Here is a 6,000-nt window from a genome sequence, read left to right as displayed (position 1 = left end):
ACTGAAGACGCCTGACGAGCGGGCGATGCATCTTCGTAATAAATATAACAAGTTGTCGCACAAGTGTTTTACTCATCTACTACTTAATATAAGGATAACGAATAGTGTGTATCTCAGTGAATATTTATCAAGAGGTGAATATACACCTCTCGGTGTATACACCTTTGTTTAAACACATCGGTGTATATTCACCGAGAGGAGATTCTCAGTGTGTATACAACGAGAGGTGTTTATCTCTCAATGTATATATATACAATGAGAAACATGTATCACTGTATATACAGCTCTACAGTGTAAATCCCAAAATTGCATGCAAATCGAAGAATAAAACAGTTCCTAACCCTAGAAATTCAAGAATAAATGTGCTGAGGTAGAATAAGAAGAGTTAATCTGTAAATATAACAATGTAAATGAAGAGAGACATAAAAAAAAAAAAACTCCATACTCCGTAAATCCAGGTGGAAACATAATTTACAAACACGTCTCTCGACCCTACCATCTTTCAGAATGTGTTTCTCTCTAGCCGTCTCCTGCTGCCTCCTCCTGAAGATGCCAGAGCTGGTACCAGCATCCGGGGTGGAGTAGACGTTGACCTTGTGCCACGAGTATGTGATCTGATCTCCGGCACTCACAACCATCACAGAGGAGTCACTTCCGCTCTGTAAATACAAGTGGGAAAAATTCCTCTTATATAATGGAAAAATCGGAAAGAAAAAATCTCAAGATATTTAGCAGATAAATCGATTAAGTTGAAATCTGAAAGGTGAATCAGAATAATTCTGAGAATGTAATACGGGAAAATCAAATATTTGTCGTTATCTAGGAAAATACATTAGATTTATAATATTTTAATATGGGTAATTTACTAAATATATATTTTTTTTTGTAATCAGGCGAAATTTCTTTGATATACGTAATTGTAATCCAGGGGTAAGGAATTTTGATTAATCTAGTATTCTGGAGGTATAGACCTTTGATATCCATCAGGAAGTCTGGTCTTAGACCAGACAGGAAGTCTGGTCTGAGACCGGACAGGAAGTCTGGTCTGAGACCGGACAGGAAGTCTGGTCTGAGACCGGGCAGAGGGGACCATGATAACCCGGATCATGATTAAATATATCTAGTACTTACGAGTTTCTGGGCGTTGAGCGTCCAAGATGTCATCGTTCTAGTAAGTTTATTCGTACCCCTGCCTTCTAGGTTCCTGGGATAGCAGGTACTAATCTATGTACTAGAGGCCCTTGATTTAACTGCTTGTTTAGTGCCCTTAACTCGACTGTTATTGAACCTTGCCGTGAAGGATGTCCACACAGAATTAGAGCCTCGTATTAATCAAATAATCTAGACACTCTAGGAGAAACAAGGATTGAGTGAGTGTGTTAGGCACCCACGTCTCTCTAGGAGGGATTAAACCAGACTGACTTGGTAGTCCCAGCGAGTGGTCATCACCTCCACTCTCCTTCCCCTCACCCATTCCCACCACGATTTTCCTCATCAAACCCCGTATTCCTCACTCCATACATACACTTTCTTACTCTAGACTACCCATTTGCTCTCACCAGTACTATCAATTTCCCACAACAGATTACCTATTTACTCCACACAATTCTTTTATCCTTTCTCGTCATAGACCGCTCATTTCTTAAGAGGAAGACTTTTAATTCCATTTCTATCATTTAGACGTCTGCATTTACTTTCTTGATGGCTCTCTTGAACCCAGTTCTTGAATCCCATTTCCTTTCAAGAAGACTTCCTCATCCAGACCCCATTTCCAACAAAGAAGACTCCATTTTTCCATTTTCTCCGTACAGACTCCCATCCCCGTCCTACCAACATGGTTGACGCTCCAAGGGTCGCTACCAAGCTACTCTCTTCATCATTAATTTCAACCAAAATTAATATTTTCCTCATTTTCTTTTCTTTCGTCAAATCCATTTTCTTCTTCTTCTTCTTCTTCTTCTTCTTCTTCTTCTTCTTCTTCTTCTTCTTTTTCTTCTTCTTTTTCTTCTTCTTCTTCTTCTTCTTCTTCTTCTTCTTCTTCTTTTCCTTCTTCTTCTTCTTCTTCTTCTTCTTCTTCTTCTTCTTCTTCTTCTTCTTCTTCTTCTTCTTCTTCTTCTTCTTCTTCTTCATCTTCTTTTTCTTTTTCTTCTTCTTTTTCTTCTTTTTCTTCTTCTTTTTCTTCTTCTTTTTCTCCTTTTTTTTTTCTTCTTCTTCTTCTTCTTCTTCTTCTTCTTCTTCTTCTTCTTCTTCTTCTTCTTCTTCTTCTTCTTCTTCTTCTCCTTCTCCTTCTTCTTCTTCTTCTTCTTCTTCTTCTTCTTCTTTGTTTTCTTCTTCTTATCGTGGAGGTGTGAGGTGAGGTACTCGGGTCACAGGACAATGACAGTGCATCAGCACTAGTGTCAGACATAGCTGTTGTGTCGTCGTTATGTCACGCCTCGTGGTGCTGCTGCTGCTCCAGTATATACATCGAGGGGTATATACATGCACTGAGTGTATATATTCTTAGAAAAACCCTACCCTATTGGTAGCTCTATGAGCAACCCTGCTAGTAGCCCAACTAAAAGCCCTACTGGCAGGCCTAGTAATACCTTCCTGGTTGTCCTACAAGTAGCTCTTTTAATAGTCCTGTTGGTAGTCCTACTGGCACCTCTCGTGGCAGTCCTGCTGCCACGACAGATAGCCCTGCTGGTAGCTCTATTGGTAACCATGCTGGTAGCCCTACTGGTACCTCTCTTGGTACCCCTGCTGGTAGATCGCGTGGTAGCCGTGTTGGTAGCCCTACTGGTAGATTTACTTGTAGCCCTATGGAAAGCTTTCTTGGTATCCCTATCTGTTGCCTTGCTGGCAGGTCTACTTGTAGCCTTGTAGCTCTCCTGATAACGATTCACCTAGCTTTAGTGCTAGCCTTTACTGTAGTAGAGCTACAACAGCTCTATTAGTAGCCCTCCTGTAGCTCTACTGAAAATCCTTCTATTAGCACTTCTGTAAATTCTGTTGGTAGCTTCATTGATAGTCCTCCTTGTAGCCATATTGCTGAGGCTACAATTGAATCTATTGTTGAACGCATTGTTAAACTTATTGTTGAACTTATTTTTAAACATATGGCTTCGGTTCACTGACATGTCTCCTGTCATAAGTTCCTCATCGTAAATCGACAAACAGCGATCAAATTAGACACAGTGTTTACACTGTCGCTATTACCAGCGTACTTCTACTCCCGTGTAAATATTACCAGCTTCCATCTACTCCCGTGTCGATATTGCCAGCTTCCTTCTACTCCCGTGACGATATTACCAGTTTTCTTCTACTCTTGTGTCGATATTACCAGCTTCCTTCTACTCACTTGTCGATAATACCAGCTTCCTTCTACTCCCGTTTCAATATTACCAGCTTCCTTCTACTCCCGTGTCGATATTACCAGTTTCCTTCTACTCGTGTCGATATTACCAGCTTCCTTCTACTCCCGTGTCGATATTACCAGTTTCCTTCTACTCGTGTCGATATTACCACCTTCCTTCTACTCCCGTGACGATATTACCAGCTTCCTTCTACTCCCGTGTCGATATTACCAGCTTCCTTCTACTCCCGTGTAAATATTACCAGCTTCCTTCTACTCCCGTGTCGATATTACCAGTTTCCTTCTACTCGTGTCGATATTACCAGCGTCGCTCTACTCCCGTGTAAATATTACCAGCTTCCTTCTACTCCCGTGTAAATATTACCAGCTTCCTTCTACTCCCGTGTCGATATTACCAGTTTCCTTCTACTCGTGTCGATATTACCAACTTCCTTCTACTCCCGTGTCGATATTACCAGCTTCCTTCTACTCCCGTGTCGATATTACCAGCTTCCTTCTACTCCCGTGTCGATATTACCAGCTTCCTTCTACTCCCGTGTCAATATTGCCAGCTTCCTTCTACTCCAGTGACGACATTACCAGCTTCCTTCTACTCCCTTTTCGATATTACCAGTTTTCTTCTACTCTTGTGTCGATATTACCAGCTTCCCTCTACTCCTTTGTCAATATTCCAAGATTCTTTCTACTCCCGTATCGATATTACCAGCTTCCTTCTACTCCCTTGTCGATATTACCAGCTTCCTTCCACTTCCGTGTTGATATTACCAGTTTTCTTCTACTCCCTTGTCAATATTACCACCTTCCTTCCATTCCAGTGTCGATATTACCAGCTTCCTTCTACTCCCGTGTCGATATTACCAGCTTCCTTCTACTCCTTTGCCAATATTACCAACTTCCTTCTACTCCCCTGTCGATATTACCAGCTTCCTTCTACTCCCGTGTCGATATTACCAGCTTCCTTCTACTCCCCTGTCGATAATACCAGCGTCCTTCTACTCATGTGTTGATATTACCAGCTTCCTTCTACTCCAGTGTAGATATTACCAGCTTCCTTCTACTCCCGTGTTGATATTACCAGCTTCCTTCTGCTAAAGTGTAGATATTACCAGCTTCCTTCTACTCCCGTGTTGATATTACCAGCTTCCTTCTACTCCCGCGTTGATATTACCACCTTCCTTCTACTCCCGTGTTGATATTACCACCTTCCTTTTACTCCCGTGTCGATATTACCAACTTCCTTCTACTCCCTTGTCGATATTACCAGCTTCCATCTACTCCCGTGTCGATATTACCAGCTTCCATCTACTCCTGTGTCGATATTACCAGCTTCCATCTACTCCCGTGTCGATATTACCGGCTTCCTTCTAATCCTGTGTCGATATTACCAGTTTCCCTGTACTCACTTGTCGATAATACCAGCATCCTTCCACTTCCGTGTTGATATTACCAGTTTCCTTCTACTCCCGTGTCGATATTACCAGCTTCCTTCTACTCCCGTGTCGATATTACCAGCTTCCTTCTACTCCCGTGTCGATATTACCAGCTTCCTTCTACTCCCGTGTCGATATTACCAGCTTCCTTCTACTCCCGTGTCGATATTACCAGTTTTCTTCTACTCTTGTGTCGATATTACCAGCTTCCTTCTACTCCCGTTTCGATATTACCAGTTTTCTTCTACTCTTGTGTCGATATTACCAGCTTCCCTCTACTCCTTTGTCAATATTCCAAGATTCTTTCTACTCCCGTATCGATATTACCAGCTTCCTTCTACTCCCTTGTCGATATTACCAGCTTCCTTCCACTTCCGTGTTGATATTACCAGTTTTCTTCTACTCCCTTGTCAATATTACCACCTTCCTTCCATTCCAGTGTCGATATTACCAGCTTCCTTCTACTCCCGTGTCGATATTACCAGCTTCCTTCTACTCCTTTGCCAATATTACCAACTTCCTTCTACTCCCCTGTCGATATTACCTGCTTCCTTCTACTCCCGTGTCTATATTACCAGCTTCCTTCTACTCCCCTGTCGATAATACCAGCGTCCTTCTACTCATGTGTTGATATTACCAGCTTCCTTCTACTCCAGTGTAGATATTACCAGCTTCCTTCTACTCCCGTGTTGATATTACCAGCTTCCTTCTACTCCAGTGTAGATATTACCAGCTTCCTTCTACTCCCGTGTTGATATTACCAGCTTCCTTCTACTCCCGCGTTGATATTACCACCTTCCTTCTACTCCCGTGTTGATATTACCACCTTCCTTTTACTCCCGTGTCGATATTACCAGCTTCCTTCTACTCCCTTGTCGATATTACCAGCTTCCATCTACTCCCGTGTCGATATTACCAGCTTCCATCTACTCCTGTGTCGATATTACCAGCTTCCATCTACTCCCGTGTCGATATTACCAGCTTCCTTCTACTCCTGTGTCGATATTACCAGTTTCCCTGTACTCACTTGTCGATAATACCAGCATCCTTCCACTTCCGTGTTGATATTACCAGTTTCCTTCTGCTCACTTGTCGATATTACCAGCTTCTTTCTACTCCAGTGTCGATATTAACACCTTCCTTCTACTCCCGTGTCGATATTACCAGCTTCCTTCTACTCCTGTGTCGATATTACTAGCTTCCTTCTACTCC

At 42.2% G+C, this 6,000-nt stretch overlaps 1 long non-coding RNA gene across 3 annotated transcripts in view; it reads right to left on the bottom strand.

Annotated features, from left to right (window-relative positions):
• Positions 1–502: 502 nt before the first annotated feature.
• Positions 503–6,000, bottom strand: part of LOC138851285 (uncharacterized) — a 117,307-nt gene continuing 111,809 nt past the window's right edge. For all 3 annotated transcript variants that reach the window (XR_011391120.1, XR_011391118.1, XR_011391119.1), the window contains exon 3: positions 503–659. This is a non-coding gene — a long non-coding RNA (uncharacterized lncRNA). The remainder of the gene's footprint in view (positions 660–6,000) is intronic.

The sequence above is a fragment of the Cherax quadricarinatus genome, unplaced genomic scaffold (assembly GCF_038502225.1).
Source record: "Cherax quadricarinatus isolate ZL_2023a unplaced genomic scaffold, ASM3850222v1 Contig247, whole genome shotgun sequence".
NCBI classification, from domain to species: Eukaryota; Metazoa; Arthropoda; class Malacostraca; order Decapoda; family Parastacidae; genus Cherax; species Cherax quadricarinatus.
The sequence above is the reverse complement of the archived record's forward strand: the minus strand, read 5'-3'. Positions and strand labels throughout refer to the sequence as shown.